Source organism: Zosterops lateralis (genome assembly GCF_965231275.1).
Source record: "Zosterops lateralis genome assembly, chromosome: 3".
NCBI lineage: Eukaryota > Metazoa > Chordata > Aves > Passeriformes > Zosteropidae > Zosterops > Zosterops lateralis.
The window spans coordinates 14807534-14832510 of record NC_139764.1 but is presented as its reverse complement, the minus strand read 5'-3'; positions in this window follow the sequence as shown (position 1 = coordinate 14832510).

Here is a 24977-nt window from a genome sequence, read left to right as displayed (position 1 = left end):
CAAAAAAAGATGCAAATTGAAGAGCCTGCCAGAGAAAGGGATGATTTATGCCTGGTATATAATGGGGGAAGAAATGCAGATATGGAGATCTTGTCCACCAAGATTCAGTTTGTTGGGGATCTGACCAGCAAAAACTCTTCCAATACAAGCCAAATCTAATGGGCAAGCCAGACATGAGATCAATTGATATGACCTGAGCAAAACAGCATCATCAGTGCCTGGAATTGCTGGGCTGCTCACCATGGAGAAGACTAAACATGGTGTTATAGCAAGGATGTCAGAAGAAACAAAAATTCTGTGTAATTTTGGTCCAAAGTGGACAGCAATGGATCTTGTTCTCCTGCAACTTTAGGATCACCGACACTGCAAATTTCATTTTTCTGACCAACAGACCCTATTTCTTAAAGCCTTTCTTCCCCTGTTTCTGTGAAGAATGTAGGAAATTAATAGTAACTCTTCCATGCTGCTGGGGTATGGCATTTTCATGTATAGGACAATATGGAAACATCTGCTAGGGAAAAAGGATGTTTCCATGTGAGGTTTTATTTTAAAATCTCTGGGTTTTTTAGCAACTCTAGGGTTCACAGCCTCTACCTATGAAGAGAATAAATATCTTTTGCAAAGCTTTTAAAAACCTCTGTCTATCTGACAGTGCAGCAGCCGTTGCTTTAAAAGCTGGTGTCCAAGGCAGCACCACCCAAAAGCCAGAGAAATTCCCTTGCAGTAGGGTTGAGATCAGCATTTGCATTCATGCATTGGACCTAGCCTTGCAACTTTCTAGAAGGCAACATACTTTTGTAGCCATGGATGCCTGGGAAAATCAACTTCTGCTAAAATAATGAACTGTCTACACAAGAGAGGGAGCAAAAGTGCAGGGGACAGAACTGCCCTTGGAAATGAATTTGGATTATGCCATTTATTTTAAAATATATCAAAGTGATCCCAGTTATCACCATTTTCAAACGTCATTTGAATTATAATTTCCTTAAAAATGCATCCTCATATACAGCCTTACACACTGGTATTAACTTTTTTAAAGTGTTCAAGCAGTTTCTTCCCTAGAGGTTGGGGGATTGGAGAGATAGAACTGGACTGGAGATGTGGGATTGGAGAGTCTCAGTGATTTGGCTACATTTAGCTACTTAAAGCAGCCTAATCCTACAATTCTGAGGTGACAAAGAAGCTCTTAATACCTGCATAATTTCATGTGGTCTTATTATACAGAGATGAATTGCCTTTTCTGTGGAGCCTTGCCTTTAGATTAATAACAAATGTAAAAGAATCAGTAGAATTGTATTTCTGCAAGAGAAATTGATCTGTTAACATTTAAATTCTTTGCCATGGGCTTTAGTAAATCTTTCAGTTGAAGGTAAGATTAACTTCTTCCCTACGGTTCCAACATCTTGGCTTGCAGTGCTTTTAAAAGATGCATGAAGGATAGATATCTTTGCCTTTCAGCACTTTGATCAGATCACTTTCATTTGGCCAGATGCTATCACAGCCATAAATTTCAAAGCTAAAAATAGACTTGACTTTTTTTCCCCACCTTATCTCTTAATTCTTTCAAATAGATAATGATTCAGTGCTACCTTGTGACCTTTCAAGTCTAGCTCACTGCATGTTAAGTGAGCACACTGATTTGGAGAACAGAAGTCTTGTAGCTTAAAGTTTTTAAGAAAGCAGTTAGGTTTTCTGATCTTTTATTTAAAGCAGTAGGTGATTTTAAAGCAGAAGATGGTTTTATTCCCTCACTGCAGGACATACATGTGCCAACTCTGGAGCCTAAAAACCTGATTCTGGCTTTTCACTTCAAATAATCCTATCACAAACCCTTTACTTTTTACAAGACTACTTCATAACATGTAATAGTGATATTTAAAACATAAGGTCCTGCTGTCACTTATACTACCTTGCACCTTGAGTAATTGATCAAGGCAAACTGACACCAGATCTGTGTCATCACGGAAAAGAGCAAAGCTCAATTGCCAGCTCTTGTCTGCTGTGGCTGTAATATTTATTGCTGCAAAGGGATTTTGTTATCATCTTCCTTATCCTATGACAGGAACTTGTTATGACAGGCTTTTTGGAAACAATAGACTGTTGCAGAATTTTGCTAAAGTGTTTAAGATGAAATCTAGTAGCATGGCATTGAAACTTGAAAGATCCAGCAAGAACACCTGAAATAATGAAGAATTCAATCTTTATGGAGGGTGGCCCCTCAGCACCAGATTTTCTGCCAATTTCTTCAGCATGGCCTTGTGGGTTGTTTTCCAAAATTTCTTGGCAGCCTCAGACAGCTGTATTCCACACACACTGACAGGTTGTGTCTACAGAAGGGGCTTTCAGGAAGCTGGGGAATTCAAGACTGTAAATCCATTTTGCTGTTTAATCTTCTGTTTATGTGCAAGAAGGAAAAAAATGGTTCCGGTCAAATCTGAAAATTAGACATTGAGTATGGAAAAATTATTGACATCAAACTGCGCACTGGATAAAATCAGGGTCTGGGTGTGGGAAGGAGTGTAGAGGGATTGAGTTTGTGAGAGAAGGAGACTGTGGCAACAAGGATACTGGAAAGGAACTGCACTGAAATCTGTGCATTGAACTCTGATCTCACCTTACTCCTCTGGCAGAGTTTTGCTGTGTAAAATTTCTCCTTCTCCACTCATGCCCACAAACCAAGGAAGAATAAAACAACCAAAAGCAGAAATCTAATTTCCATCCCACAGGATGTTTGATGTTTATAGGACACCTCATCAACAGGTGCTGGATTGGAACAAACAGCTTGAGCAGATAGATTATTTATATGCCATTTGTTTCTTCTGTTTTCTGTATCATCCACCTCCTTTGTTTTTAAGCAATCTGTGGGAAGGAACATCTCACTATTTGTACATAGCTACAGCACAGGCATGTTTCTTGCTTTGATTGTGATGGTTAATGGATTGACTTTGCTTTTTAAATGGTGAAAGTTATAACTAAGACAAGATATCAAAACAAGTAAGAGTGCTTAGAAATTCTATGTCGGTTCACTAACATGCACAATTCAGAGAAATCAGTGAAGTCTTTCCAGCTTTGGCTTTGTTTAGCTGAATATCAGTTGGTGTGGTAAATGTAGTCCTGCTGAAACTGTTGTGTTCTCCATCTCTCAGTAAATCTTGAGAAGCATCCCTTTCTGAGTGCATGCTACTCTCAGTGAAGTCTGGGTGCTTTGTGTACAGCAGAAACCACCTCCAAATAACACCTAAGCAACCCAGAGATGAACACTCTGGGCAACACTTGTAGGGGGGATCAGTAACCTTTTCCTTTTAACTGTGACAGAGTCTGTCTTTATTACCACATCACACAAAAAATTCTGTTACAAAACAAGATCATGAACCTGCATGGCAAAACTGTTCTCAGGAGTTCAGAAAATGCCAAATTCATAAGCAGGCCGACAAAAGTAAACCCAGATTCAGAAGCAGACCTAAAAAAATAAACCAAGGACTTTGTTTCTGTTACCATCCAACCTGGGACTACATATACCCATTTGATTTTTGTCCATAGAATAAAGCTACTAGCTTCTTTGGTGTGTTGAAGACACAGTCACTACAATGTATGTGCTGAATGAAAATTATTTATTTGCTTGTCCTGGTTGCCTTTCTTGTGTGTCTCCATCTTTCAGCTGTACGAGAGGATGATGGGACTGCTACAGTAAGGACAAATGCTACTCCTGCCAGGTTGGATGTAGGTCTCTCCCATTTGCTGAGAAACACAGACAAGCAAACAAACCCAGAAACTAAACAAAAAGCAATTGAAATATCACACGAGTTTTTTAGAACTCCTTGGTCCATATGTCAGTGACATTGTCCCTGAAGGGACGCACCTAATTCTCAACTTGGCCCAAATGAATTTAGGAGATTCCCCAGTCAGAGTGAAAAAATAGGAACTTCTTCAGAGGTGGGAATAAATAGTTCATTCTCCCAGCTGTCACCTTCCCAGCTCACCACTATCCCAGGGTGCTGTCAAAGATCACTGGTTTTGAGAAGCAGTCCCTTGGTAATGTGTAGAGAAAACTGCATCCTGAAAGAATTTCTGTATGGAACAATCCTACGACAAATTAAATGAAAAAATGCCAAGTCCTTCACCCTGGATCTTTGTTTTTTCCCTTACTCTCCTAAGCAGCCACCTATGCTCACTATCATTTTATGTTATTTCAGAGGACAGACATCTGTGCTGGGGAGTAACCATCAAACTCTGAATTGTGCCTAGAAGGTATTATCAATAGTAGAAGTATTATCAATAGTGTAAGTATAGAAGGTATCTCACATATCTCATTTTAAGAACATAAATTCCAGGAACGCAAATTTAAATTACCTATTTAGAAGAATATTCAGATTCCAAAATCTACAAAACAGGAACTGCTGGAATCAGTGCTGCTCAAGCAAGCAGACTCTTCACATGCAGGCATAAATGATTGGAAACTTCCCCCCTGGCCCCAACAATTTCTCTTAATTACAGATCTCTATATTTCTCTAAATTATATTGCTTTGTTGCTGGCACTCTTCAAGCCAGTGGAGTTACTGGCTGGATGACCCATCCTTACCATGGAAAGAAAAATGGAAGCAAATGTGTGTGTGGGAGAGTTCAAGGTCCAGTTTTTGGAAGGAGATAAATGTCTCTTAATTCTATTGATGTTCAGGAACACAGAAAATTTTCAGCATCCCTTGTGACCTGACCCTGTATCCAAGTGTTTGAATAGAATTAAGTTACATTTACAAAACTGCTATTACTGTCAGCTGAAATAAGCACTGCTGGCAGTCAAGAGACCTTTTAGAATAATAACAACTCACTTTTTATTTGACATGGAGAGAGACTTCTTAAGTAACTCAGTTTTCTGTATTTTATGCTTTTGTTACTTACTACTGAAAATACACCCTTTACTGTTCTGGGAAATGGTTCTAAAAAAAATGACCCTTTTTTCTACAAACTTCCCTACTGAAGTATTATAAATTACCATGCATTACACAGGAATAGTGAAATAAAACAAATCCCTTCCCTACTCCAAGAAAAAAAAAATCCAATCAACCCCTAAAGGTCATTACCTTCATAACATCCCCAATGCAGGAGTTCAGTTTAAAATCATGGAAAAAAAAGCCTGGTTACAAAAGCTGTGGCTGTTCTGTGGATGAACTACACTCAGCTGTGGAATAATTGCAGCACGTCATAACCTCCTGCCCTACCAGTTTGTCCTTGAAAAAGGATCATGACCTGATTTAAAAAACACACCAAGCAGGCAGGCAGGAAGGAGGCTCTGTGCAAACTCTACGTGGTGTTGCCAAAACAAAGTGCCTGATTGCTGCAGGGTTTTCTGCCAAAAAAACAAGGGTATGACTCGACTGGGGGCAAAGGGAAGGGAACAGAGGAAAAATGACAGTCTGGCACCTGAGCTGGGAAGGGACCAGGTGTCACCAGGGTAGGACTCTACAAACCAGTGGTCATTACAGAAGGACCTTTCCCCTCAACTGAACCAGGAGGCACCTTGGCACCTCAAGGAGAGGCACCTTCAAGGATGGAGACACACAGGCTTTGTGGCTCTGGCAGCTTCCTCTGGTTCCAGCAAGTGCCTCAGAAAGATCTGCATTCACCCATAAACATTTCTATGTTTAATCTTTAGCCTTGGGGTGTTCAAACAGTACCCAAGGTCAAATATCTGTCATTCAGCAGCCTGCTCATGGATGTGAATCTGGACCCTGATTTTTGTATATGGAAATCTGTTGCAGATGCCAAACTATATTCATTTCTCCTCTTTTCAGGAGTTTGGTTTGATGATCCTTGTGTGTCCTTTCCAGCTTGAGGTATTCTAAGATTCCATGATTTCATGTCCGACTCTGCTTAACAATTTAGGTGACTTCCACTATTACCACCTGAGGTTTTCTGGAGCTCTGCTGATTCCATTTGATTTGCCTCCCTCTCCATATGTGACAACAGCCTGTGAAACAGGTGGGATTACAGCAGTCAAAGTGAGAGCTGGGAAAGGAAGCAAACTCCACAAAAGCTTTGGGCATAGAGAAAGAAGAATTATCTGAGGGTACCTTCAGCCACCACCTGTTCTGCTGGTAGCTGCCATTCACAAAGGAGAGGCTGGAAGTAGTGAGTGAAATGGTTTGTAAATAACATTTCCAGTCTTCCCGAGCCCATGATCAGCTCCAGTGGTTATGGCACATGGAAGCAGAGAAGATAATTTCTCAACAGCCTGTGCTCTGCAGGACTGCAGCAGGTTAGTGCTGGGAAGGGTTACATTGCTTCCCAATAGGGCTGAGCTCAATGAAGGAGATGCAAGATCTGAACAGAGAGTTGGGATATTTGATCCTAGATTGAGATATTTTCAGGTAAGGGATATGCTTCTGTAAGCCAGGGACAAGAATTCTGGAGGGGTTCTAGGCTGAGAACAAGTACTGCATACCACTGCATTTTGAATATAGCAGCTTCACCAAGAGGCGAGAGATGTCTGTAAAACCCTCCTCTGGTCTGACCTCAAGTAATCTGCCCATGGATGTGCAGGACTTGTCATCCAGCAAAACACGACATTATAAAATAGAAGCAAATCCAAATCTTGCAGATTGACAGAAAACTCTTCTCAGCATAAGTGATAGCAGACTAAAGGAAGAATGTAATACAGAGGGGGCTGATGGAAGCAAGCAGAGAGCAGTGAGAAAGCAGTAAGTACTTCCCTGATAAGCTCTCAGGGAACATCTATACTGCAGGCAAAAACAACAGAGCTGGCAGCAGTGCATGATGGATGGTACAGAAAATGTGGTTAACACATATCTATCTGTACACAGGCCAGGAGCCAGTGTCGTAGCACTAAAGCTATGGGAGTTTTGACAAAGAAAACACAACCCACAAATATAAAAATCACAGGTTATTAGAGAGGATTCTGTGTTTTTTTCTTCAGGTCACCTTTGCTGCAGCAGCACAAATGCACTGAAAGCCTAGCAGAAAAAAATAGTAATGAACAAACTCTTTGTTCCCCTGACGTTTTCTGATCCCATAACTTCCAGATGGCCAGAGAGTAGGGAAGAAATGGGGCACTTCCACATCTCTCAATTTCTTATCTTCTTACCTTCAGTTTTTTCAACCTTTTCCTTCCTAGCTCTTTGAAAAAGTAGCCTTCCTACCTTTGTAGTGCCATTCCTGCCAGCTCAGCCTGCTGCATGTCAGCAGTGGCAGCAGGAATTACAGAAGTTCTGGCATTCTTGCAGCCCCTTGATACCCCTCACAGGGGTGCATATATTTTTTTCCTCTGCCCTGGGGAAAGCAGTAGAGCTTCACTGCACTGGAGGTGAATGCCCAGGAGAGATCTGACCCAGGGTGCAAGAAACACATCAGATTCTCCTTGCTGGCAGGAGCAGTGTAAGCTGTCCCACTGGTGAGCTCTGTCTGGATGAGGGTCAAGAAGTGCTTGAAAAACTGTCAGCCTGCCATTGAGGCAGAGGGATGCATTTCCCTGTAGTCAGGCTCCAGCAGACAAACAGAATTAGCCTGAAAGCACAAGCCATGGCCTCAGAGCAGTAGCCAGTACTTATTAGGATCTCAGGAAGAATGAAGCTGGCAGGCTCAGAGAAACATATTGCTAAAAATACACTTGGCAGTTGGCAGGAGAGTAGCGAGGCAGAAACCTGCCTCACTCAGTGCTCTTTGGCCACAAACCCTTAAAACAGGCGTTCTCTGAACATCATCCTCAGTGGGACCAAGTAATAAGTCTGTATCAGTGAGGCCACAGCTCAAATCCTGTGTCCAGCTCTGGGCCTCTGACTACAAGAAAGGCATTGAGGTGCTGGAGCATGTCCAGAGAAGAGCAGTGGAGCTGGGGAAGAGTCTGGGGCACAAATCTGATCAGGAGCAGCTGAGGGAGCTGGGGGTGTTTGGCCTGGAGAAAAGGAGTCTGGGGGTGACCTTATCACTCTCTACAACTCCCTGAAAGGAGGTTTAAGCCAAGTGTTGATCTCTTCTTTCAAGTCACAGGAAGAGAGGAGACAGCCTCAAGTTCTTCTAGAGGAGGTTTAAATTGGATGTTGGGACAAATTTATTCACCAAAAGGTTTGTAAAACATTGGAACAGACTATGCACAGGAGCATGGCTGGGTCACCATCCCTGGAAGTCTATGTGGCACTTAGGACATGGTTTAGTGATGGGCTTGGCACTGCTCAATTAATGTTGGACTCGATGATCTTACGGGTCTTTCCCAATCTGCACAATTCTATGCTCCTATTGTATCTCACCTGCCAGCTATATCCTGGTCAAGGAGTGTGGGGAAGGTATCAGGTTATTAAGTAACAAGCTGCAATTGCATTTTAACTGTCAAAGTTATTTCTTCAAAATAACTAAAAGGTGTAATTTTGTCATCACAGCCTTCCGTTTCATTGTGAAGGCACTGAAGCAGGTCAGTCCTTGGGTTTTATAAGGAAAGTTTAAAAAAATCCTCTTCAATAGGAAAGCTAGGAAGGAAGAGAACTCAGGGTAGGAGAGCAGATATGGAGGAGGAGATGAGGGGGAGGTGATTTTTATTTACTGTCAGGGGTGATATTGTCTCCTAGAAGAGGAAAAGTGTGCAACTCTTGCAGAGCTTCTGCTGCTCCAGGAATTTGTATCCTGCCTCTTACTGCCTGATGTGTGTCACCCATGCAGCATGGTAAAACACTTGACCTCCTTTTGACATTCCCTTCGAGGGAATACCATCCAGGGGCAAATGGAGAGTGTCTGTGAGACACATCCGGGCTCCTTGCAAAGACTTCTAATAAATCATTGCACCTTCTTGTCAGATTTTTGCATCCTGGATGCTTCTGTGAGGGCAGAGCTCCTATACAACTTTGGGGAAGGTGAATCACTCCATCCCAGTGGCAATAACGCTTAAAGAAGAACTTTTCTTCCTTCCTAAAACATCACTCTCAGTGTCTAACTAGCTAGTTTCTGACTCTTCAGAGGGTAGGCCTGCTAAAGCAGACCCAGCTTAGGAGTATCTCATTTCTCCTGGTCATTTTAAGTCCTCCACCTTGCAGGTATCTGCCTTGGTCTGGTAACCATAGTGGGAAGGTAAGGAAAAACTGCCTCTGGCAGCAGAATGGGAGGAGTGGACGTGCTATCTCCAGCCTTGCAAAGTACAGCAGCCTTTCTGGTAAGAGTGTGAGTGTCCACAAGTGACTGCTGCTGATGGAGTTAAAAATATTCTTCAAGTTATGAAAAATAGCAAAGTGCCTGGGAATCCTGAATGAGGACCACACAATCTTTTGGGGTAAGGCTATCGTAATTTGTACTCTTCACAAATACAAGTGGCCAGAAAAACAATGTGCAAGGGGTGTAGCCCCCTTCATGTGACTCAGTGCTTTAAATCTGTCCTCTTGCTTAATCCAAGAGCTGTGATTGCAGCACACTTTGCTGGCAAAGCACAGTTCTGCTAAAAGCAAGCTGCTTCCTATGGGCTGTTCCAAGCAGAGAAAATCTCCTTGGAGAGCTTCTTAAAAGGTTAGTAAAAGAGATCCCCTGCTGACTTCTGTTTCACAATACAAACCCATGTTACCTGCTATCCAAATAATTCCTGGGAGGTGATGTTTCAAATCAGCAAAATTTAGGAGCAAACTGTAGCAAACTGAAATTATTACATTAAATTGTATCTGATAAGCAAGTTCTTTTATTTTACCAATTCTTGGTAAAAACATTTATGACTGATCAAAGTCTAGATTTTCTGGCATTGATTCAGAACCAATCTGTACCTTTTTGTGCCAAGAAGTTTATATAAGGTTGGGATTGCTGTATGGCAATTGGAGAAGCAGCATAATTCAGCCCGTTCAACAATTTCTTATTGTAAGTATGGCTCATATGTTATAAAATGTTTTTCATTGTAGCCGTTGTGACACCACAGATGTAAAAACTCAACAGACTGGCTGGAATACTGGAATTGGACTGAGAAAAATTCAGGACTTCAAATGAAGTTTTTTCTCTCTTCTCTGAGACACTCACAGAAGTCTCCTGTCCCATACACTGTCCCATATACTCCTTGGTGCTTTTCATCACATATGGTAAAAATGTGTAAAATCCCAATAGTATATCAATTCCATTTTTCTCACTGTTCAAAAACTCTAAAGAGTCTACTTCAAAATGTTCTGTATTTTAGCCGTGATAGTTTCAAGTCCTTGCTACAGGATGCTGATGTCCCCAGTCTGAAAGGAGGAGACCAACCTTGCAAACAGGAGTGCTGCAGTTCCCTGCCTGTCATTAGTACATGTCAACACTTCATTAAACTGTCCAGGGCCTGCAAGCATAAGACAAATGGACTTGATTCTGCAAAACAAGCAGCAGCAAAAATAATAATTTTTCATCCTCTGTGTTTAGTGGATTAATTGGACAGACATTCAACTGATCAGGGTAAGAATCTGAAAGGACAGAAAGGGAGCAGTTTAAAATATCATATTCCTACAGCTGGAAGTCGGGTGTCTGTGAGCCATTAGGCCTTGTAAAAGCTGAGAGATTGATGTTTCCTAGCATGGGCCATGAGATAGCCACCTCCAGACCCTGAGAAAATCAAAAGCTATCATGAGGTCCATTAACTGCAAACTCCAGTCTGTAAGGTCAGGGCTGAGGAACAAAAGCGCATGAGACATTTAAATTGGTGTTGCATCTCTTTTGTAGTCAAAAAAATCTTCAGTTTCTGGTGGTATTTCTCTTGCTGAAAGCCATTCTGTATCCCTGAGTCTTCATGATTTCTAAATGTAAGTTTTTGGAGCTGCTGAATTGCAGTGGCGCATTATCTGTGGGCAGAGAGATCAAGGCATTCTATGGAAGCACACTGACCTCAGAGCTGAGGAGAGAATAAAGGCAACAGAAATGAAGCAGCAAAAGAAGAACATTTATGAACATAATTTTGAAAATGTTAAGCTAAAATAATAATTTTAATTTTTTTTTTCAGATATTGAACATACTTTTTTATCAGGTTAAGAAGCAAAGGCAAATCATGTATAGGGACTGAGCTTGTTTTTAATCTACAGGAGGAAGAGGATCTAGCAAAGAGGATAGAATTGTGGTGAAAGGAAGCCAGATAATAGTGTGAGTGAACATAGAGGAGAAAAAGGATAATTATCATCCTGCAGTGGAAAATGAACCTTTGGGATGACAGGGGTTACTGTGTAGGATGGCTCAAGCCTCTTTATGCTGCTCAAATTCATGAGTGACCAAAACCACAGCTTGTTTGAAGTCATCCTACATTCTCAAAGGAAATCTAAACTACTGTCTCATTAAAACTCTTGGCCAGTTTTTAATTGGCTGAAAGATGACCTGTTTTTCCATGTCTAACTGATAAAACTTGGGGTTTTTTTCTCCCTATCACCCTCTTAGACCAACAATACTACCACTGGTGCTTTAAAACACTGGGTGATGAAAAAACCTGAACTAATAAGAGTGAAAAATACGAAAACAATGAAAATCAGGGAGGAGAAATGTAGCTTAACTCTGTGTCAGTTTACAGGGAAAGAAATTCTTTAGGTAAAATTAAACTAGATTTCCCTGAAAATCACAGATTTATTGGAGGAAGACAAAAACTGTTCAGAAAAATGGTAACAAGTGCACAGTCTGTATCTATGAGATCCAGAAGATATGCAGAGCTCTTTGGTCCAGCCATGTCCCAACTCCACCCGAGGGCACAACATGGGTATCCACCATCCCACCAAGAGCAGAAAGCTGGGTAAGGTGCAGGATTTGCAGATCTAAATTGTTTTGATGCCTCATGAAAGAATAAAATCCTTTTATCTAATGTGCTGTGTCCAAAGGGCTTTGCACTGTCTCATACTGTATTTCAAAATTGATCTTCTCCTGCTCTGCTTGCAGAAGTTACAGCTTTAATGCTGGAAATGTCATAAACAAAGGCTGAGGGAGCAGACTCATGGCTTTACCTCCCTGCTCAGTTTTCATAACAGACCTTGCTAGCTGAGAAAAAAGGAACTTTTTCCCAGTGCCTCTGAAAATTTTCTTTCTCCTGAATCTCACTCTACTTACAGACTGGAAAAAGGTCCAGTTGGGCAAGAGAGACAAATGTAGCACCAATAGGCAGAAAATTACAGCAGGTATTCATGACCATCACACAGGTTCCAGCGAGGGAAAAGCTTTCTACTGCTAGAAATTATCTACTAGAATATTTTTATAAGTTTTGATGCTTTTGACAAGCATGAGACTAATCCTAATAAATTATTTTTGAACTCAGACCTATCAGAACTCATGCAGCAGCTGTCTGAAAATCTGAGAAGGGATAGCAAGCTCCTGAAAAACTGATTTAATTGAATGCAATTAAGGACTAAGAGGTATCAGATGCATCCAGTCATATTCTCTTGATCTAGAAATTCATATTAGCAACTCTCAGAGACCATTTTCAAATTTGCAATTTGTTGGTGTTCAATTTTTTTTTGCGTGTGTGAGATTTATTCCCAGGATACATCTCATTGTCTTTAACCAGCAAATTCTGCTTTATTGTGCTGTTATTTATTAAAATTCTCTTCAGGGAACATGAGGCAGGCCTAGCAAATCTGAAGACCAAGAGGTTCTCTCTGTCCAGTGGAAGCTACCTGAAAACTAAAAATAGTTGCTCCGAAAATTTCTTGTGAGTATAAAATGCAACCCTTAAAAACCATGTTTGGACTCATTATATAAGTAATTTTCATGTGTTAACTACATTTGTTTGCTTTGTCTGACACAGAGATTGGTTACCAGCTCTATCTTCAAATTATTGTGGCCCAAGTTGTGCAGCACCCTTACAGAAAACATAGTTTGAACCGTATTATGAACTAAAATGTCAAAAGACTTAACAAGTAATTCCTTCTGAGCAAATAACAAAATAGAAACAAGCATCAGATACTTACCACAGAGGAATATTATTATTTCAAACCTTATTCTATAGAAGTAAAGTATAAAGAGAATTTGACCCTGTTTGGCAAAATATTAAAGCAAATTACTTTTCCCACCCCAAAAATTCGTATTTCTTTTTTAAGTGATGCAGAATCCACCTTGTGTTTGACATATTACCCCTTACAATTTCTTTAATGCACATCCTGGAAATAATTGAACTGAAATTACTCTGTGCAATGCAGAGTAAAATAAAGATAATAGTTTAAGAATCTAAACATCAGTTTTGGCAAAGTCAAGCTGTCAGCACTCATCAAGAGCAAGTTGCAATCTGAAAGAACTACAGAGTCTTTCTAAATAGAAAAAAATAAACCCCACACTTTGGTGAATGCTTCCTTGATGGGGAACTGTATTTGTCAGCATCACACAAAGACAAAGGAGAGTGAATATTGTGTTCCGGGAAACCTTTAATCTCTTGCTTCACTGAACATGCCAGACAGCTTGAACTCCCCACTCCGGTGGGTGTGCCCAGAATTCCATCCAGGCATTCCAAGTCTCCATAGGTGTATTGCAAAGGAAGGCTTGGGCTCTCTAGAATGGTGTGTCTCTTCTTTTATTCTCAGTGTTGTTGCAGAGCGTGAAAGGACAAAGGCCATCCAGGATCCCTAAGAAATGTCACCTCTGAAGATGGGACCATCCCATGGCTGCCACTCTGGGGTTCCTTGAAATACTTCAGGAGCATCTGGGCTGACACAGGAGACACTAGACATTTTTTAGCAGTCCCTGCACTGTTTAAATGACTTACAGCCCTGTTAGCTTTTGTGCTGTTCCTCTGTAGGAACTTTTAGGGAATACTGTAAATCCTACAGTAATTTTATGGTCAAGGCAGTATAATGCAGTTATTTTGGGCTCCAGCTCACAGTGCCTAAAATTACATCCAATTCTGCATTTTCATGAAAAAGAAATGGCAAGTTTCTTGCCCTTACAGAAAGCTTTAAGCTTTAAAATATGAAATTGATGCAATGTCATCTGCCTGAGGGCCTGAAACAAGAGCTCTAGAGAGACTGATGCAATGTGATATGCTCGAGAGCCTGAAATGCATTCTGAGGAGTGTGAACTCCCGTATCCAACTTCATTTCATATTTATTCCTGAATCCATGGTCCCAGCAAAGCTAGTGACAACCATCCCTGCAAAGAGCAGTGAAAAGGTAGGAACAGATAGTTGTGGCAAGCCCTGCCTACTCACTAAATCACCGTGCCCTGCAAATTAATGTAGGCATTACAGGTTACCATGCTGATCATCCTTCTTCTCTCGCAAAAAAAAGAAAAGGCTTTTATTTCCCACTGCTACTTGCATTGGTTAAGTATGACCAGGAGCAGAAGGCTCCTGAGTACAAAGTCATGGAAAACTTGTTGGCAATACTTATGGGCTCTGAATTATTTTATTCCAGCTACCACGTATTGGGAATGTCATTTAATAAAAGGGTGTAATGAAAAGTAATGTTGAAAGCTCATGAATGTTGCATAGCTTGGTAAACTGCTATTTTTCTGTGTAAAGAGCCCTGGAAGTACACATGGGGATAAAGGAAAGCTGAATCTGTCAGGAAACCATGTTGAACAATTAGGCACTTAAGGTTAGCAGTAGAAAAAATCCAGGACTCTGCAGAAAAGTGGAATTAATGAAAGCCATTCTTCCCTTTGAGCCATAACATTATCAGCCTGCTTTACTCCTACTTTATAGAATTGGCTTGCCTCCATTTTTTAAACTCAATTATGTGATATAACCGAAAGCATCATCTGGTCTTCTGGTACTTGTTACTATTTTCATCTCCTAAATCATTTAAGTATTTTTTGTAATTAATAAAGGCTTTAAAGTGGGTTCTAAGGGGAGCAGGGGAGGGGCATCTTTGGGCAAAGCTGTTGTAATTGCTCAGCTTCTAATCAGCTAACAGTCGATGCTTACCAGCTACTGTTATTTGTGATATTTGTGATCTGACAGTGTGATCTCAAGGGACTGAAAATATGCTTACTTATGATTTGCTAGAAGAAACCACGATATTTAACTGACTGAGGTCTCTATTCCACAGTGAACTCAGGATAACCTTTGGTATACTAATGACCTGCAGAATAAAGAAAAGCTTAACAGGGAGTTTAAAGGAAATAAAACTGAAGGAGAGAGTCATAGTAAAGCATCTGGAATACAAATAGAAACAGAAATACAACTACACAATATATGTGAATGCATTTCTACTTCTCCTTACTTCTCCCTCAGTAGCCCCATTTATCTGGCTACATTTCTGAGGAAAACAAGCTGAAATAAAGAGATGCACAGGCTTCAATTTTTTTTTTTTAGAAAATAAGGGAAATAAATCGACAAACAATAGATGCAGAAAGAATGCAGACAGCAGCGTAGGCTACAGCCAGATTTGCTGCTGTGACTTCAGTTAGGTAAGAGGTTACAGTTGGAACTCTGCTCACCACCTCCCCCTCAGTGTTACTGCCTCTCCAAGATCTGCAGGCGTCGCTGAACATGCAGATTTGAGTTTTGTTCTCTGACTTTAGGGAGTCACTGAGTGTGTAACCCTGCCAGCAGCTCCAAAGGCAGCACTGCTGCAGGGGCAGGAGCAATGCACCCAAGGATCCCCCCTTGGGGTGGTAGTAACCCCAAAAACCCAGCTCAGCTGCCAGGACAGCACTTCTGACCAGCTACACTGGTGTCACGCCAAACCCACCTGATTTTTACTACTGCAATAAGAGCAGAATGTGACGCATGAAAGCTGCAAACAGAATGGGAGTGAAAGTGCATCAGTTTGGAGGAATGGGAAATGAAGGAGAAAAAGTTCAGAGGAAAAAAAAAATGAAATGAGGCAGAATCTGTCTCAGATGTATAAACCATCTGTAGTGTGTATCAGTGTAGCAACAAAGATCACAGAAGCACAGAATCACAGAATATGCTGAGCTGGAAGGGACCCATCAGGATCACTGAGTCCAACTCCTGGCCCTGCACAGCTTTGTCCAAACACTTCTTGAACTCTGTCAGGCTGGTGCTGTGACCACTGCCCTGGGGAGCCTGTTCCAGTGCCCAGCCACTCTCTGGGTGAAGAATCTTTTCCTGATATCCAACCTCAACCTCCCCTGACACAACTTCAGGCCTCAGGTTCTGTCACTGGGCACCGCAGAGAAGAGATCTACAGCAGTATGAGCTTCAAGGCCACATGGAAGATGCAGAGACTACAAGATGCAGTGGTTTGTTTATAACCAAGACCTGCTCCAGGGGTTCAGAATGTTCCAGGCTTCCAGATGAGACTTAGGCAGTGATCCGTGCTGCACAGGTTGCTAGTGACTCTCCATGTGCAACTCAGGTTTAGAGAGGCTTTTTTTTGACCTTTAAAACTATAAGCAGCACTACTTTTGCCAGATAAATATTTCCTCTCTAAGATGCAGCGCAATTCTGCAAAGCAGTCCTGGCTTTTTTCTGCCTGAGTATGGGTCTCACAATTTTGTCAATAAACCGTGAAATCCCTCAGTTCACCCTGCACAGAGGAGTGTGAATGGAGGTGCTGGGGTGAGACACTGAGAGACCACTTGAGCATGAAGTCTTCCAGTGACACTCTCAGGATACCTGTTTCAATGGGAAAACAGCTGCTGAGTGTTCTCTCAAGAGCCAGTTGAAATGTGGGAGGGTGCTTAGCATCGAGCTAGTCCTCAGTACAGTAATCCTATAAATCCAAATAAGTTAAGGGAATAAAGAGCTGTTTTTCATGACTTGAGAGCCCCTTGTGGCTGCAGATTTGGCAGCAGCATCTGACTTCATGTTCCAGAAATCTCACAGAAAATCTTTATGGTGGAAAAGCGAGGCACATTAGATCCTAAGCCTTTAACATGTATTTCTCATTATAAACCCTAGGGGTTTTTGTCCTTTTTTGCAGGCTTGTGGATTAGTTTTGAATGTCTTACATAAAGACTGTAGTTTATTCCTCCATACTACTGTGCCCTCAAAAGCAGACTTGCTTTTATCTCTTACATTGGCAGAATTGGCACCCCATAGGCAGTCAAAGCATTTGACATTGTGGGTTGGCTTTTACACCAAGAGAGAAGGAGTCTTGTGCCAGCCCAGCTCCTTTCTGCTGGAGTTATTCCTTGTTATTTATTAAGAACCCGTACTTTTCAAATTGGCTTCCACAGTTAGAGCCTTTCCAGCACAACACAGCTTTGAGATGTCATTTGGACTGGGCTGGTGACTCAGACAGAAGTGTGTCGTTGCTAATTCACAGTTTATTCTGTATTTTAAAAAGCTCCACAGAAGGGGCTGTCACTGTCTGTGAGAAGAGACTTCTGAGAAGTGACTACTCACTGTCATTTCATGACTTTCACACACAAGTAAAAAGCGTGTTCTCACCTCTATAAAATAAAGGTAACAAGAGAAAACTTTAGATTGTGCCCAGGGAACCTGTGAAGATGAGCAGCTTACTGTTCTCTCCACTTTTAAAACCCCTTAGTCTGGTACTGAGCCCACCCTGCACTGGGGTGACAGCTCTACTGAGCTACTTTTAGTACTGTAGGGATTGAACAGCCCAGACTTTACTGAAAATGTGGATTGCAAGAACATCCTGGTTGGGTCCAGCTGCTGGACCATCCAGACCAGATGCTGTGTCTCCAGAAGTGGCAACAAGAGAGACTCTGAGAGGAAAATACCTGAGCCTGGGGACTGCTTGCAGCACATACCCTCAGTACTCACAACTGTTGGATTGGGGGGTTGTCCTGGTTTCATTCTTCTCAATGACAGGTACAGGGCTGTGGTTTGGATTCAGGAGAATAATGGTGATAACACACTGATGTTTTGGGTTTTGCTAAGTCAGGTTTATGCTAAGTAAAGGACTGTTTGTGTTTTTTTCTCCATGCTCTGCTAGGGAGGAGGTATGGAAGAGAAAAAAACCTGTGAGGGGGCATAGCTGGGATAGGAGACCCAAACTGGCCAAAGGGATATTCCACAGCAAACATCATGCCCAGAATATAAACTAGGGGAGTTACCCAGAAGAGGGAATGGCCTGAGCTCAGGAATGGGACGTGGCACCAGTCAGTGAGTGGTGAGCAATTTTATGGTGCATCACTTGTTTGTTTCTTTTTTCTTCCATATTTGAAATCATCATTATTTACTATTTTTATTATGTTTTACTTTATTTTCATTTATTAAACTGTTCTTATCTCAATCTAGAAGTTTTTGTTTTGGGTTCAGACCCTGTATGGAGAGCATACATCTCTTTTAAACCCATCTCCTGTTAGCTTCAATTAGTGTCCCTCAGCCCCCACATTGCACAACTTGCTAAGTAACAGTTCCCCATCCAGCTTAGAGTGCCTTTGTAAACCTCAGCTACATCCCACTCCTCCTCCTCCTCTCCCCACCAAACAGCCCCATTTTGGCCTTTCCATGCAGGGCAGTGGCTCCATCCTTGGACAATACCATTGTCCTGCTCCTCTGTGAAGGCACCAAGGTGCCATCTGTTCTGCTTCCAGCCCCCTTTCTTGTTTTGTTGATTTTCTGGCTGTTGGTGTGTTCTGAGACAAGGATTTCAGTGACCTGCCAGAAGTGGCTGTGGGAGCCCTTTCCCAAGGGCTCTAACTGCCTGTCTGGAGCTTAGTTTTACGTGAGAGTGACTTAGATATACTAAATATATTTTATCTGCACTGAATCATATCTGACACCTTTTTGACCTTCAGGGCTTTGTTTGACTGCCAATCTCCATAAACTTGGGGATATTCATTCCACCAGCCTCCCCAGGCTGAGATGTGAATAAAGCCTGCCTCACATCCAGTTTCTGAGAGAGCTACTGTTGATCCTTCTCTGCCCTGAAAATTATAGTTTTGCCTTTCCTTTTTGCTTCTTATCCCATAATCAGACTTCAAACCATAAAAGCACCTCTCCTCCAATCGCATGGAAACCTGATTTCTTTAATACCTTCTCATGAGGAATCTTGTCAGAGGCTGTCTGAAAACCCAAGCATATCATGTCCACTAAGAATCTTTCCTGTAATTCACAAAATCCTCCTTGTCCTTGTAAGTCATCAACACACGGGGTGACCACATGAGAACTAAGCCCACTTGCCACTTGGTTTAAGAATTTACAAGCACCTTTCAGTCGTACACTTTCATTTCTCAATTCCACTGTGCAAGGAATAGGCCAGGTTCCCCTCCCACATGATGCCCCTGCAAGCAGAAGGTGAGCAATAGAGCCTCATTTCTATATTGGCAGCCCAGAGATTCTCTAAAATGAGACCTAAAGAAGCAAATATATTCTTTATTTAAATAAAGAAGTGGAACAAATATATGGGGTTGAAGGGGTGATTATTTAAAGTCTAGTCAAAAGAAAAGTCTGGGGTTTCATCCTGATTGAAAGAGAAAGTAACAGTGATTTCAGGAGAAACTAAATTGTTTTGAAATCAAACAGTATTATTTTATTAGATTTAAATATATTTTCATGCCATCTGAAATAGTTAACCTCAAGGCTAATCATTATTTTAAAATGGAAAACTGGTACATCTCATTAAAATATATGATAATAAACTTTTAAAAATTTTAAGATGTCTTCTGTATTTGTTGAGGAAGCTTACTGGCCAAATTGTGGTCTGGATTTACAAATAACTCCAGTTGATCCATACAAATGAATTTTTGTATGAAAATTTTCAGCAAACTTTATATACAGATCTCCCTATTTGTAATCACAAACAAAATTCTGTGTACTACAGTATCATGTGTTCTGAACTGAATATCAAACTACAATGTTATAGTTCATGCACAGAGAAGTCTAGTTTCAAAGTAATTCTGAAACAGTTCTTCCTCTCCAAACTGTATAAAGTCAGACTTTCAAATTGCTCCTCTCACACACTCACTGACATCTTGCTCATGTTGAACCATGCTACAAAACTGAACTAAGTTGGTGATTTGATGCCCAGAGAGCTGGAGCCCCTCTCTTGTGGAGTCAGGCTGAGAGGGGTCAGCCTGGAGAAGAGAAGCTCTGGGGAGACCTTAGAGTACCCTCCAGTACCCAAAGGGGGCTACAGGAGAGCTGGAGAGGGACTTTTCACAGGGGCTTGTAGTGAGAGGACAGGGGGAATGGCTTCAAACTGAAAGAGAGTAGGTTTAGAATAGGTATTAGGAGAAATTCTTTACAGTCAGGGTGATGAGGCACTGGCACAGGTTGCCCAGAGAAGCTGTGGATGCCCCATCCTTGGAAGTGTTCAGGGCCAGGTTGGATGGGGCTCTGAGCAAGTGGAAGGTGTTCCTGCCCACAGCAGGGGTTTGGAACTGGGTGATCTTTAAGGTCCCTTCCAACCCAAACTATTCTATCATTCTATGGATTTTCAATAATTAATTTTTAGATGTCAATCCTCTTAAAAGCAGAGTTGTTTTGTGCCATAACTGTCTTCTTGTCCTTAAATCTGAAAATCCCTGGAGTGTCACCTCTGAATATACCTCATATGACACCTAAATTTTGAAATTTTTTACTTATAACATCTTAGAAATCCAAGTTACAAGAGGTTACCATTGATACTCAAATCAAGAAGTCAATCAGAAAGGGATTTGCACAGTGTTAAGTGTGGTATAAAATCACAATCAACTACGTATGAATCACTCTTTCAGAAGACAAATGCAGGTACTTAGTGATCTAACCATATGCCTAAGGGAAATTTACATGCCAGTGATGTACTTTCCAGAATTTAATAATGCATATGCATCATTAATGTGCTACTTAGCAAACCTAGGGAATATAATTTCTCAATCAGGCAGAATTTCTCTTAGCTTCATTTTTTTCCTGTTACTTCACACTAAAATTCAAAATGGATGATCATCTAACTTTTACTCAATAAAAATTCATTTAATAATATTTTTAGTGTTGCTAGGGGAGCTCTTATCACACAGTAATTTGGATGTATTGAACAGTACAAATATTAACCGGCCTATCCTTTATCAACAGCAATAAGATTTGGGACAATGGAGACAAAAAGTTAAGGGTCTTAAAATGTGTAAACAGGGAAAAAAAGACAATTTCAGCATGGCAAAACTGAAAAACATTTAGAAGAACCCACTACTGGCTGGGCTTACTGGCAGGATTTGAAAATACCAAAACAGGGATGCTCCCCTTGCAAACTTCTTTACAGTACTATGTAAACTTGGAATTTTAAAAAAAAATTTACAAAAATCTGCAATATTACTGTTTTGGTTTGAGTTCTTTTTTTTTTGCAACAAAACTCTGGAAGAGGGGGAATATTGAGCAATCAAGCTAACCTCAGTGTGTTGTACAGGGATGTGAGAAAACACAATTTATAATATTGTGTAAAGGATGAAGACTTTTGTCTATATTTTTTCAATTTTTTTCTATTTTTTTTTCTTTTGATTCTTAAATGTCTTTAGAAGTCCAGCTCTTGGATACTAAAAAAAAAAAATAAAAAAGGAAAAAAAAATTACTGAAAGACACTGTACTTAGGTGATCAGTTGGGGATGGTGATGGTGTGGCTCCCTCTACTGCAGTATCCTGGATGGTGTTGTTGGTCCCTGTCTCTGTTCCTGGCTTGGCTATGAGAGAACAGAAGCAGTCATTTTAAATAAAAACAACCCACCACCAAAGATTACACCAAGAGATTTTGGCTCATTCAGAAACAGCTTTATGATTCTCTGGAGTAAGTCACGAAGACATAGCTCATTTCAGGCAGCAGGGCTGGCAGGAAGATATAAACACCTCGCTTGAAAGAGATTCAGGTGCAGCTGGAGCCTTGTAGCTCCCTTCAAGGCAGGGAGGTACCTTAAGGAGAGATGGGGTATTCCTCCAAAATCATGTCTTAAGATCCCTTTCCCTCCTAATTCCACTGATTACTCTTCTCTTTTTTCAACTACTTTTCTTTTTCTCTCCTATGTCCCGATTCTTCTTGTCTCATTTTGAGTATGTTGGGGTTTTTTTTCACCCTCCATTTATTGTTTTGGGTTGATTATTTTTGTTCTTTTTTCTTTATATGGCAAAATGCTTGGAAAGGAGTTATTGTTTTTCTGACAACAGCGTTGACCATTGCCACAAAATCCTTAAAGTAGAGAAAAACACACCAGCAGCCCAAAAAGAAATTGGCTCAGCATCCTGATGCTGCATTGTTACAGTGCACCAACACCACAAAAATTAAGAATTAACCACATTTTTCCACCCACACAACCATGAGGAGAAGGATGCTGGGGCAGATCTGTGCTTCTACATGTGCCCAAGTCTCAGTGTGGTGTGACATCAGTGTGACCTGATGTCACATCCCTGTCCTACACAAAGCTGGGCTGCTCTCAATCAATCAGGTGGAAGCAAGAGACTGAGGATGGGAGGCTGCATTTACAACTGATGTGGGAAATGGTTGAATGGCAACTGGCACTCACTTTAGGTAGACCTGCTTGAAATCAAGCAGTAAATTTAGACCTGCTGTGCAGGCACCTGGAGTGGCAGCAGTGCTTGTGCAGGAGGGCACTGCTTGGCCTCTCTGCAGCTTCCATGCTGTGGAAGTGCTGTTGCTCTGGTCTTGGCACTATCAGTGAACATCTGTGATTTCAGCTTGCATCTGACTGTGTGGAAATAACTGGCAGTGGATTGATCACCTCCATCTGAAGCAGGTGCAGAAGGTGACAACCATCCAGCTGGTGGAAGACTGTGAGCACTGAGCTCTTGTGCCCTTCCCAGGGCTCCAGGCAGGCCCATTAGAAGATGTACAGCTGCTCCCTCAGGCTCTCTCTGCCTACAGGTACTTTCCACTGCTCGGTGGAGAGTTGATGGAAACAAACTTCCTTTTGTCCACTCCTGGAAAGTTGATCCCTCTTTGGGAAAGAGAACTTTCTGAATTTCACACCACGTGTCTGTGTGCACAGACACTATCCCATACCCACGGGCACATGCAGAAGATGCAGCCCAGGAGGGTGCAGGGCTGTCCTGTTGTGCACTTGCACAGTTGCAAGTCTCAGGGGATTTTTTTCCATGAAATTCACAACAGATGACACCTCCTGTGAAACCCTGGGTTTAAAATCACTAGGATTACAAGAGAATTTATTTGAAAGGAAGGTAAGTTCTTGGCCTTTATTCTTCCAGGGAAATATTTGAAAATTAGACCACTCAGTGCCTTGGATTGAAAAATCACCAGGCAAATTTAAAAGTCCATTATATTTTAAAAACTTGTTATTTTTTAATGCCCAGAGTTGGCAATGTAGCATAAGTCTGCTGTCAGCTCACAGATTTTACTTAAATTAGATACTAAAGGACTTCAGCAGTCCTTACAAAAAAAAAAAAAAAAAAAAAAAAAAAAAAAAAAAAGAGGCCATCTGTTACCAGAGAGTCTCTTCTAAAATTACAAATCTCCGTTGCAAGTGCTGCCCAGTTGTAATTGGCTGTGAGGTAAGTAAGCCACCACCTGAGGGCAGAGGAAAAGACAGTGAACAAAAACTTCACCCAGAAAATTATCAGATTTTACTGCATCTATTTAGTCATTTTTTCAACACAAAAGGCTTCAAACTAATGAAATGCATCTTCCATTTGCAGAAAAAAAACCGATATAAAAATATATGCATTAAAAGTACCAATTCAATGAGCTTGTTTAAGTGTGAAGCAGGATTTTCTCTAAGAGACCCTGTGTTAAGATTTAAGGAAGAATGTAGGAGGAGACAGCAGATGCTCTGAGACAAGTGAAAAGGATTTAGGTGTACTTCTATTAATACAAAACCTGCACTGTATTATTACTATGAACACAGGATGTTCAGGACACGTGGTAGCAGACAAGTCAAGCAGTGACGTGGGAGTCTTCCGGCTGAAGCTGCCTTCCTGAAACTAGGAATAAAAGAGAATGTGTCAAACAGAAAACCATTAAATGTGAAGCTAAAAAAAAAAATACTAATGAAAAGGAAGTGTGTAAAAATGAGGCCTTGTTTCCTGGTAACCCTGTGGAAAAGTCAAATTTAGTGATAGAGATTATACCTTAAATTATGCATGAATGAATGTCACAACTATAAGCTTTAACTTCTGAAGTTCAGGCAGCACTGACAGCAGCAGACTTGCCATGCAAATAGTGTAACCTCCCAACCACTCTGTCAAATTTGTGAAAAGGAGAACTATAGATATTTTGCTGTCTGGCACAGACACATGAACTCCCATTTCTGATGAAAATCACAGTTCACAGGTTATAGAGTCCCATAGACAAGATACTTATCATTCATGGCTGCAGCTATTCTGTTCACAGAGAGATAATTATCCCATTCAATTCAGCAAAAATATCTAAAACCCAGCAATTTTTTCAGAACTACATACTTTGTAAATTTTTGGTGCCTGTGTTATACATACAATGAACAGAGGTGGTGCCCCTCATATTTTAACACCCAGCAATGTTCTGCCGTAAGGGTTACCTGGAGTCAGCTCTGCAGAGCAATGTAGGAATCCCATAGGAGCTATGGGGACTATTCCTTGGAGGAGGAAGAGTGCCAGCAGGGTCATCCAGTATTTGAGGGGAAGAGCAGCCTGGGTGGGGTCTGGATCACACCAAGGGGCTGCCTGAATGTCAGCCTCAAGGTGAGCATGTGAGGGCTCCCTGCACATCCTTCTCAAGGCTTCACATAGCAGGCTACCTGCTCTGACCTGGCAAAAAGCCTTTCACGTGTCTCTTCCAAATTCTCCACAGTAAAACAGACAAGAAAATACTGCAGTGATCCTAAAAATGAAGCTTCAAATAATGCTTTTGCTCAGTGCAGACCAGCAGGGCTGCAACTGTCAGTGCAGGACTGCAGAGTTCCATGGTAATACAATTGTCACTGGATCATGTCTGGATTGTTGGCTTTAGCAGGCAGTTAAAGGAAGGGGTGAAGGAGGACACCTTTTTATATTAGTTTATTTTAAATACCAATCAATCTTGGGGTTTTTTAATTAAAATAGAAACTTGCTTGAGAAAGAAAATAATTTTTAGAGCTGACCTGTGGAAAGGATTAGTCTATTTAGCACTGTCCCAAATTTGTCCTTACCTGGAATGAATTCAGTTTTAAATTCTCTGCCTTTCCAAGGTATGCATGCCAGCTGCACAAATAGATCTAACAATTCTGCACTGTAGGTAAATTGTCCC